This window comes from Mustela lutreola, chromosome 8 (assembly GCF_030435805.1).
Source record: "Mustela lutreola isolate mMusLut2 chromosome 8, mMusLut2.pri, whole genome shotgun sequence".
Classification (NCBI taxonomy): Eukaryota; Metazoa; Chordata; class Mammalia; order Carnivora; family Mustelidae; genus Mustela; species Mustela lutreola.
In genome coordinates this window covers 91,806,639-91,818,778 of record NC_081297.1, presented here as the reverse complement: position 1 = coordinate 91,818,778, position 12,140 = coordinate 91,806,639, and positions in this window count along the sequence as shown.

Genomic DNA, 12,140 nt, shown 5'->3' with positions numbered 1-12,140 from the left:
AATATACCTAATCACAGAAGTGAAGGGAAGCCCTGATTCTCAATGGTAAGAATGACTTGCTCATCTTCAAGTATCAGTAGTAGAAAACTCACAAACAAAATTCAGTAAAGTTTCTTTTATAAATGGTTGTAGCTAGCTATATTCCAAAAATAACTTAAAAATTTTTTGCATGCTATATATTTTAACAAAAAGAATAATACATAATTAGTAGTCCTGTTGTATGTATATAATAACTGGATAGTTGCCTTTTTATTAATATAATGTATTATTTGCCCCAGGGGTACAGGTTTGTGAATCATCAGGCTTACACATTTCACAGCATTCAGCATAGCACATAACCTCCTCAATGTCCATAACCCAACCATAGATAGTTGCCTTTAACATAGGATCAGTTGGGCCTATTCATTTTAATTTGGGAATTTTAGTTTTCAATTTGGGAACAAGATATAAAATGAAACCATATGAAAAAGAAATAACTTTAGAGTTATAAATTTCAGTGATTATGAAGTCAATTTACACTTCTATTTTAAAAACTGTTATAAGTTTTGGCTTAAAACTATTATTTATGAATGCTCTAAGCTTGTCTTTTAATGATGTAAATGAAGATAACTTTCAAAAGTTGTAAATGAGTAAGGGTCAAATGCAACCTAGAAAATAAATACAAAAATATATAAGTATTGGATTGGATCAAAGTGCTATTGTTTAAGATTGGAAACTTGGAGAAATTTCTTTCACAAGAAAATAAACAAAATAGATGAGGGTGCAAATGTGGAAAGAATTTTATAGAAATTTGGTTGAAAACTTGAAAGTTCATTGTTGAAAACTGAAGTTAGAAATTTGTAAAATTACCATTCCTTATTTCATTGACTACAATATGTCCAGTCAAAAGCATGACCACAAGGTAACCAGCTGATTCTTTAGCTTACAGTTCCTATACTGATTGATTGTCCAATTGATTAAAATATTTCTTGATTTAACAAACTTTTTTTTGTGGTTTTTACCTCATTCTAGGTGCTCTGCTGGACTCTGAGCATAAGAATGGATGATAAATGGTACCATACTGGAGGATCTCAGAGAGCTCTTTGTCCAAGGTGTTTCTGATAGAGAGTAGCAGAGACAATGTGTTAATCCAAGTTGTTATGGCTCCTGTTATTTCTGGAAGGCTGTAGCAATTCAAAAGTTTAAAAGTCTGACCAATGCCAAAATGATAAAGAATGCTTGGCAGTGATATAAGTGAATCAGTACCTCTACTCATGGTAGATTAATAAAGGCCTAGGTATTTTAGAACTATTAAAAGCAAACCTACAGTATCTGAGGTAATGGGCCCTAACATCTGTAAAATAGGGATCAGATTCTAAACCTAAAAAAATCCCCAAACACAAGTACTAAAACATCAAAGGTATTGGTTTTAAAATACAAAAGCATTAAAGCAAGTATTTAAAGTATCAAGACAAGTATTTAAATGTAATTGAGGTCCTTTCTTAATTACTCAATTAAAGCAATTCTACATATGGAAGATAGGAAATTTTCAATTTCCAGCTTGAGCAGCTCTTCCTTGCTCCTTGCTGTAGGGAAAGACTTTTAAGACTTGATGGCTGATTGCACATGTATCCCTTCATCAGGAAAATAAAGCAGTCAAAGCAGGGCAAAGGGAATTTACAATTATTGAGTATACTCCATGGGCCCTGAGTTTTATGTTTGCCATGTCATTTAATCATCAAAACAACTTTATGTGGTACGGATTATTGTCTTCATTTTACTGAAAACTAAATTCAAATATTTTAAATACTATGTCCAAGGGCACAGATAGTCAATAGTAGAGTCAAAAAGGGAACCAGGATAGATTAATTCCAAGGCTCATGTTCTTTGCAGCATATCATTCTACCTCTAAGGATTAGAGCAAGCTTTACATGAGAGAATAAACACCTGAAGGTGAAGTAGGGAAGGTGGAAATCAGGGAGAGCTAACATTTATATTTTTGGTGAGTTAACAAATATATCAGCAGAAGGGCTAAGTTTATAATCCTTGTTATTTTCTGATCAAAATCATTTTCCACCTGAGGTGCCAGGAATGGATCTCAGATCCCTCACTTGTGTTGTACCCAGGGGGACACCCTAACACTCAGAATCTTCTGAGAGTTCTGCTACCATTGAGAAGTAGGAAGATAAAATCCTGGGCTTTGGAGGTGGAGAGCCTCTATTTAAATACCACTTTTGCCACCAACTGATATATATAGACAATTTACTTAACCTTTCTGTGTTTTGGTTGTCTCAGTGGGGGATAACACTGAAAATGTTTCACTCCTAAGCTTGTCAGGGATAAATAAGATGAGACATATATAAAGAATCTAACATTGTGTCTAGTCCAGAGTGAGTGCTCTGGTGAGACAGCATCAGAAAAACATCAAAGTAACAGGGAACTTTCCCAATAAATTACTTTGTTACACAAATGTGTGTAAAACCATTCTATCTATAAGATACTACTGAGAACATTGAAAAGAATATGATCTATTCCTTCAAGGAGCTTACCCTCTAGTTTGGGAAACGAGACCTAGGCAAGATAAAACAACTGAGACACTTCTAAGCTTCCTGGAATTTCTATCAAAAAATCTGAATATCTTTGCAGTAATTTTAAAACATGACAGTTTTAACTAAGCACTGGTTTGGAGAGCTATATCTCTGCCTGAAGATATACTTTGATGGCCATAATCTTTGTCTTTCTGCTTCAACGACATGGAGACGGATTGGATGCCAGGGTGTCAGAGAATCTTCCTAGCTGATTAGACTGCTATAGACATAACAAAGGCCATACTTTAAATTAGCTCCAACAGTCTAATCAGAGTGAACAGACTACTTGGTTCTGTGATGGAGACATATTGGCAGCTGATGAAGGCTGTCTAGAGGGATTTTGGTGAAAAACCAAAGTATATTAATGCTGAAAGCAGTTTGAATCCAGTATAAGGATTAAGGGTGATTTAGAAGGAAATGTTTATGCTAACAATTTATTTCTACTCTAATTTTATTTTCCTTAAAATTTATCTTTATGCATTGGCTTTAAGAATCAGGCAAAATAATAATTTTTCTCATTTCTTTCATGAGTGACTTAAAATATTAATCTTTTTAAATACTCACAGTCAGGAGTATTTTAATACCCTAGACCATCTCATCAAGATGCTCACTATCATATGGGGCAAAATACCCTAAATGCTGTTTCAGGTCTTTTGATTGAGGGAGCAAATTGCATCTTGATTCTGTAACCTTGGGCATATTCATAATCTAAGAAAAATTTGGATCACTTGTCAGTAGGATGACTCTCATAATGAACTTTTCCAGAATTTATCTATTTTTTAACATATTTTTTAATCTAAATAGAAACTTGTCTTAGCTTGGGTTTCCTGGGAAATAAATTTTGAGTCTGAGGTTTCCTTATTGTATGTTTATTGAGGCATGCTCTCAGGAGTGGGATGGAGTCACAGACAAGGAATGACAGAGGGAGGAGTTAAATTGTGATGCAATCACAACAAACCTCTTTGGGTCCTAAAGAAAACTGGAACTGGAATGGTTCCTGAGAGTTGGATCTTTATTTTCTATTCGTCAAACAGTGATGGGATTTGGGCTGTCCATGTGAAGGGGAGGTGACCTTGGGTGACAATGTTCTTTTCTGTCAATAACCAGAGGACACACCTGAGAACCATTAAGCATTAGCTGAGGCTCCCAGCAGTTGAGGTAATGAGTGCCTCCACGTCTATTATAGGCCACCCATTGAGTTTCTCAGGTCCCATTTGCTTTTCATGGAAAATTCTAGGAACACTTTTTCCAGGATTCTGATAGGTCTGTCTTCTGGGGGAAACTTGCCTGAGCAACGTTAGGGATGCCTTACTGGTCCATTTCTATAATTGTTCTCAATTATACTCCTTGATACTCCTTGTCTCCTTCCTCTACTAACCTCTGCTACCCATTTCCCTGACTCATGGCTACCAACTATTTTGGTCTAGATTACTTGACTGGAGATGATACAGACTTCAGTCTTGAGGAGTCTGAATCTCTGATCACTATACCCATGGCTACTGCTCATGTCCATTTATCAATAAAATTGGGGAGAGGAATAGCAGTGGGTTACCCAAGTACCAAACATATGCCCCTATTGTTTAAAAGTAACCTTATCAGTTACTGATCAAAATCCATTGCTTCTAACAGTATGGCTATTCTTTTCCTTCTCTGAAGGTCTCTTGACAGGGGGACTCCGTCTGACCAGGTAAATTTTTAACTTAAAGCTTAATGAAACTCTTCTTTTATTCCCTTATGAAAGCATTTCCCTTTTGTGAACTAGACCACTAAACTTATAAAGTCCAGAGTTTCCAGAATGAGAAGCACAAATTCCCCAAGCAGGGACTCTTTGACTTCTAGTTCATGGCTTCTAGATCCATGTATGCCTTATTAAAGGCATAGCATATTATATGTATCACATATTTGGTATGAATTCTGCATGTGAAAGATATTGTCCCATCCATGTATGGAATCACCTCCTAATTGTTTTCTCTCTTCTGCCTTCAAATGGTTCTTCCATCACTCTATCAAACCACTCTATCTGTTATTTCTTCACTTACTTGCTTCCACCATATGTATGAAGTATGAAGATGGTTTCCAAATCTTTATCCCAAAGAATAATTTCTCAGCTGTGCTCCAGTTTTATACCTGCTCCTGCCTGAGTGACATGGGCATATGCATATACTGCCACCCATCAAAGCTAGATCTGGCACAAATTGAACTTCTCACCTTTTAAGCTGTCACCTTGTCATTTTTCCCACCAACATTAGAACTACCATCAGCACTCAGACTTGGAAAGGGAAATATAATCTCTATTTTATTACCCTATTCATACAGATCAAGCCTACATGAGTCATATTTTCCCAAAGTAAAGCTTCTTCTTTACCTCTCCTCATACACACACACACACACACACACACACACACACAGACACAAACACACACACAGACATATATATATATATATATGCATATACACACACAGACATATATATATATGTGTGTGTATATGCATATATATTTGTGTGTGTACATATATATGCATATATATAATGGACAAGAAACAAAACAGGAGGGAATTCTTATATGATGTCCCTTTTCTTTACCCTTTGAAGATAGGCTGAGTGCTGAGACCTTTCGTTTGTTTTTCCTAGAGTGGTGTCTGAAAATGCTTAAATGTGTTTGCCCTCTCCCAGTCCCACCAGTTGGGCTGGCTTTCTGCATATGCTCATGAGCCAGCTGCAAAGGAACACACTTGTCTTCTGTAGGGGCACGTGGGGGAATTGCCACATTGGGATATGTCACAATGAGGCATGTAGAGCACTGAGGTTGTCCATGGGCCAGATGTCCCATGCAGCTGTGAGTGGATTTCCTAATGGAATCCACAAAGTAGTTAGTAGGATCTATGGCCCTTTGGTGAACTCTGAGCCCTGGTTTCTTAGAACCAAGGCTTCTGCTCCCAGAATATATGTTCCCTTCTCCCAGGCTCTTTCAATCACTCAGTCATGCCAATCACCTCAACATTTCAAGTAGGGTGAGAAATCGGTGGGGCTTCATGGACAGCATCCCGACTGGCTGGAAAAACTAGGCTCTCCCTCGCTGTGCTCACACTTTCCTATGTGGGAGAAATCATTGGCTGAGGGGAATCTCTCTCGGAACTGAACTCTGTTGCTTTGAGAGACAAGTGACATGGATAAAATAAAACTGTTCTTACCTTCTTCAATACATCTATTTTTGGGTTCTCTTGTTCCACTGATGTTCCAGAACTTCTCTGCCTGACTTCCTGACTCTCAAAAAAGTATTCTGTCTTTGGGTGGTTGTCAAATAGATAGTCTGTCAGGGGATGACAACAGAAAACTCCTATTCTGCCCATCTTGCTGATGTCACCCAACTGGTACTATTTTTAAGAATATATTCTTGAGGGGTGCCTGGGTGGCTCAGTGGGTTAAGCCTCTGCCTTTGGCTCAGGTCATGGGATTCTGGGCTAGTCCCGCATCAGGCTCTCTACTCAGCAGGGAGCCTGCTTTCCTTCCTCTCTCTCTGCCTGCCTCTCTGCCTACATGTGATCTCTGTCTGTCAAATAAATAAATAAAATCTTTAAAATATACATATATATATATATATATATATATATATATATATATATATATATTCTTGAATTCTCTTTGCTAATATTTTGTTTAAGATTTTGTTTTCACTATTCGTAAGTGCAATTTGTCTTTTTTTTTTCATTGTTCTTTGCTATAAGCATCCAGACTTTGAAATACTATTATACTTCCTTTATAAAATGAATTGGAAATTTTCCTGCTTCCTACTCTGAAATAGTACAATATTAAGACATTTTAAAGTTGGGAATAATTCCATTTAAAACCACCTGGGTTGACTACTTATTGTGGAAGGGCCTCAATATTTGATTCTTTTTTTTTTTTTTCAATATTTGATTCTTAATTTTTTCTATTGTAATTGGTTTGTTCATCCTTGGTGTCCCTACTAGAAATGATTGTGATGAGTTGTATTTTTTTAAGAAGTATTCATTTCATCTATTCCTCAATATCTTATGATATTTAAACCTTTAACATTATTTTTAAAAATTGTGTGCATTTGTGCTTTCTTGATCTTTTCATGATTAGGTTAGGCAATGGTTTTTCTAATTGGTTGATTTTTTAAGGAGTAACTTTGACTTACTTTTTTTTTTTCATTTTATGTTTTCCATCTTGACATTTTCTGCCTTTATCTTTATTAATTCTTTTATTTAATTTTCTCACGTTGTTCTTTTTCTCTAATTTTTTGAGTTATCAACTCACTTATCTTTATGGATAGAGATGGTTAATGCTACACATTGTTCTTTGTTAAGGGTTTTAATGTGAACTCATAGATTAGAAATGTATTGTTTTGGGGGCACCTGGGTGGCACAGTTTGTTAAGCATTAGATTCTTGGATTTGGCTCAGGTCAAGATCTCAGGGCTGTGAGACTGAGCCCTGTATCATGCTCTGTGCTCAGTGTGTGATCTGCTTAAGACTCTCTCTCCCTCTGTCCCTCTCCCCCATGCACTCTCTCTCTCAAATAAATAAATTAATCCTTAAAAAATGTTTTGTTTCAGGAGCGCCTGGGTGGCTCAGTGGGTTAAGCCTCTGTCTTCAGTTCAGGTCATAGTCTCAGGGTCCTGGAATCGAGGCCTGTATCGGTCTCTCTGCTCGGCAGGAAGCCTGCTTCCTCCTCTTTCTCTCTCTGCCTGCCTCTTTGCCTTCTTGTGATAGCTCTCTGTCAAATAAATAAATAAAATCTTAAAAAAAAAGTTTTGTTTCGTTATCATTATTTTTAGATGTCTTACAACTTTATATTTTGTTTCCCACTTTATCTGAAAGTTGCTTGGTAATATGTTTTAAATTTCCTGGATATACCAGGGATTTTTTATTTTTTACTGAATTTTGTTAGTTTCTCACTTAATTGAATTATTGTCAGAGTTCATATTTTGTGCTATTTATATTCTTTGATAAGTATTCAGATTTTACTTTACAACCTAGGAGATGGTTAACTAATGCAATTGTTATGTTCACATGGAAAAAGAAAGATATATTCTTTATTATAGGGGTATAGAGTTTAATGAATATCTATGACATTCGCTTTATTGATTATGTTAGGTCATCTATATCCATACTAATTTTTTGCCCATTTTATCTGTCTTGAATTGGGACAGCAATGTTAAATTTTTGTATTATCCATGTGTTCTATTTCTCCCTGCATCTCCTAGAGTTTCTAGCTTATGAAAATTATTGCTGTGTTATTAGATGCATAAATATTAATAACTTTTATATCTTCATTTGTGAATTGTGGTTCTTAGCAAAATAGAGTGCTCTTTCTTGATTTTATTGATTATTTTTGTGCTGTATCTTACCTTGTCAGATATATATATTACATTCTTTGCTTTCTTTTTATTCATATTTGCCTAGAATAACTTGAATAATCTTGGATTTATTTCACTATTAACTCTAAAATGTATTTCTGGTAATATGTAGGTTAAGCATTTTTATATTTATTATTAGTTCACATAAATGACTATAGTTCTGTCATTTAATGTGTAAGTATATATTTACATATATATGTTTTATTTAAATTTACTTTCATTATATAGATTATTATATTTAGTATCCCTTTTCATGTTTGTTTATCCATTGATATTTGAGAAAGTTTTTACTTTTTGTTTTATTGATTACCTTTATATTAGTGCCTTAGATAATAATTGTATTTCCTTCTTTTCTATTTTCCCTTTTTCTTTTTTTTTTGGTTACTCCCAGGTACCTGCTATAAGCAAAATCGAAATAAAGAATTGCTTCCTTTTCCTTTCATTTCCAGTTTCCTACCATTTGACACTTTGCTCTGTCCTCCGCCATTTTTATACTAATTGTCTTATACCTATGTAGTCATAAGATACAGCTATTGCATACAATAATAATTCCCATATAGAGATTTAAGATATATTTTTATTTAAATTAACATACATTTAAACATTCAAACACACGCACATATATATACACATCATGTGTGTACACATATATGTGTACATATATATGTGTATATATTGTCTATTATATACACATTACATATGCATATATGTATATATATACACATTATATATACACTATTAATATGCGTGTATAGATATACACAAATATTTTTTATATATAACTTATTCCTTAATACAGTCCTTGAGAAGAGCTCATAGAAAAATATTCCTTGAAGTCTTGAAAGCTTGTAACAATTTGCCTGTGCCTTTCTATTTGATGGCCACTTTGGCTGGATATAGTCTTTGGCTAACATTTTTAAATTTTCTTGAATATCTTAAATATGCTCATCCATAGTTTTGGGGCCCATCACATTTACTATTGTAAGTTTAATGACAGTCTGATTTTATTTCCCTTTTAAGTGACTTGATGTTTTTTTCCTAATTATGTAATTTTTTGTTTCTTTAAAGGCCAGCATTTATAAAAATATGACTTGTATTGGCTCTTTAGGATTAATTTTTTTGCACTTGAGCATTATGTCTTTTGTATAGCTAGTTTCACGTCTTATTTTAGTTTAACATATTGTTTTTTTTGTTTTGTTTTGTTTTTTTCACTTTAATTTTTTATTTTTTATAAACATATATTTTTATCCCCAGGGGTACAGGTCTGTGAATCACCAGGTTTACACACTTCACAGCACTCACCAAATCACATACCCTCCCCAGTGTCCATAATCCCACCCCCTTCTCCCAAACCCCCTCCCCCCGGCAACCCTCAGTTTGTTTTGTGAGATTAAGAGTCACTTATGGTTTGTCTCCCTCCCAATCCCATCTTGTTTCATTTATTCTTCTTCTACCCACTTAAGCCTCCATGTTGTATCACTACTTCCTCATATCAGGGAGATCATATGATAGTTGTCTTTCTCTGCTTGACTTATTTCGCTAAGCATGATACGCTCTAGTTCCATCCATGTTGTTGCAAATGGCAAGATTTCATTTCTTTTGATGGCTGCATAGTATTCCATTGTGTATATATACCACATCTTCTTGATCCATTCATCTGTTGATGGACATCTAGGTTCTTTCCATAGTTTGGCTATTGTGGACATTGCTGCTATAAACATTCGGGTGCATGTGCCCCTTTGGATCACTACATTTGTATCTTTAGGGTAAATACCCAATAGTGCAATTGCTGGGTCATAGGGCAGTTCTATTTTCAACATTTTGAGGAACCTCCATGCTGTTTTCCAGAGTGGCTGCACCAGCTTGCATTCCCACCAACAGTGTAGGAGGGTTCCCCTTTCTCCGCATCCTCGCCAGCATCTGTCATTTCCTGACTTGTTGATTTTAGCCATTCTGACTGGTGTGAGTAATATTAGTTCTTTTTCAGAAGCTCATATATATATACTGGATTTTTTTAGCTGTTTGCTATGGCTTATACAATCACTTCATATTGTGGTTGGACATCTGAAATTCTATTTTTCAGTAGATGTTTTATTCCTTTTAAATTTAATTTAATTTAAATTTTTTCAGTGTTCCAAGATTCACTGTTTATGCACCTCACCCAGTGCTCTATGCAATACATGCCCTCCTTAACACTCACCACCAGGCTCACCCAACCCCCCACCCACTCCCTTCCAAAACAATCAGTTTGTTTTTTGGAGTCCACAGTCTCTCATGGTTCGTCTCCTTCTCTGATTTCCCCCAACTCATTTCTCCTCTCCATCTCTCAGTGTCCTCTGTGTTATTCCTCATGCTCCACAAGTAAGTGAAACCATATTATAATTCATTCTCTCTGCTTGAATTATTTCACTCAGCATTATCTCTTCCAGGCCCATCCATGTTTATAAAAAAAAGTTGGGTGTTTATCCTTTCTGATGGAGGCATTGTATATATGGACCATATCTTCTTTATCCATTCATCTGTTGAAGGGAATCTTGGCTCTTTCCACAGTTTGACGACTGTGGCCATTGCTGCTATGGACATTGGGGTACAGATGGTCCTCCTGTTTTATTCCTATAACTTTCTCTCTTTTGTTTTTTATTGAAATATAATTGATATATAACATAACAACTCAAGTATACAACATAATGATTTGATGTTTGTATTTATTGTAAAATAATCACCACAATTAGTCAAGTTAACATCAATTACCATATGTAGATATATTTTTTCTTCTTCTGAGGTTATTAAATGGCACTCTTACCCCTTTCATCTCTTAGCTTAATTAGGGTATGGAGTATTGGGAGTGAATAAGTTAATGCTTATGGGCAGCCTGTATATTACCTAGTCAACACTGGGGTGGTTGTTTTCTGCTTCCTGGTTGTGATGGGTCAAGCAATGGTTCTCTTAAGGACAGATGGGGGAGAGTCAAAAATACAGTTTAAAAATGATTCAACATCCTAAACTTCTACTTTTGCTTTTCTTGTCCCCTCACCTATATATTGTTATTCCTGATAATACATCTTCATCCCCAAATCTCACACACACACACACACACACACACACACCCAATGTGTTAGTTCTGATTCTCCAGAGAAACAGAACCAATAGGATGTGTGTGTGTGTACATGTACACACTACACGTACACACATATACATGATATATATATACATGCATATATATTATATATATTATATATATATGAGATATATATAAGAGAGAGATTTATTATAAGGAATTTGCTGTCATGATTATGGATACTGACCCATCCTAAGATCTGCATGTAAATTGACAAGCTGGAGACCAGAGGAATTGATGGTATAGTTCTGGTCTTAGTCTGATGCCCTGAGAACCAGGACACAGATGGTCCAGTTCTAATTTAAAGAGCAGCAGGCTGGAAACTCAGGAAGAGCTGATGTTTCAGTTTGAACCCAAAGGAAGGAAAAAGATAATGTATGAGTTTGAAGGCTGTTGGGTATGATTAATTTTCTCTTACTCAGTTAAAGACCAGTCTTTTTGTTTAATTTAGGCCTTCAACCAATTGAATAAAGCCACCCCCTTTCAGGGACAGCACTCTGCTTTACTAAGTCTAGTAATTTAAATGTTAATCTCATTAAAAAACACATTTACAGAAACATCTAGAGAAACATTTGACCAAGTAACTGTGCACACGGTGGCCCACTCAAGTCAACTGTAAAGCACACACCTGCAATCCGAGATGGCCTTCAATGTTCCCAAGGCTTTTTGTTCCTTTGAATGTGTTTCCTATATCTATGTTTCTATCTTTCTTTTCTGATGTCTGCAGGGTTGATTTTGATAGAAAGCACTAAAATTAGCCCAGGCTAATTTTCTATCTTGCCAGGAACCTTCTATTCACAATTCCTGGATTATTTGTATCAGCATCGATACTTTTTTTTCTGTGTGAGAGTGAATTGCTTCTTGTTTCCAAAACTAACTTCTACTGTAGCCATCTCTTTCCCCAGTCCCTATTGTATTGTCTATTACATTGACCCAAGAACCTTATATGTATATCTGTAACCATGCATTTATTTCTACTCTGTCTGGACCAATAAGAATATTCCTCATATAGGCACACCATCAATGTTTATTGAGTGAACAGATAAATGAATGGATAGTAAGTGGAAGAATG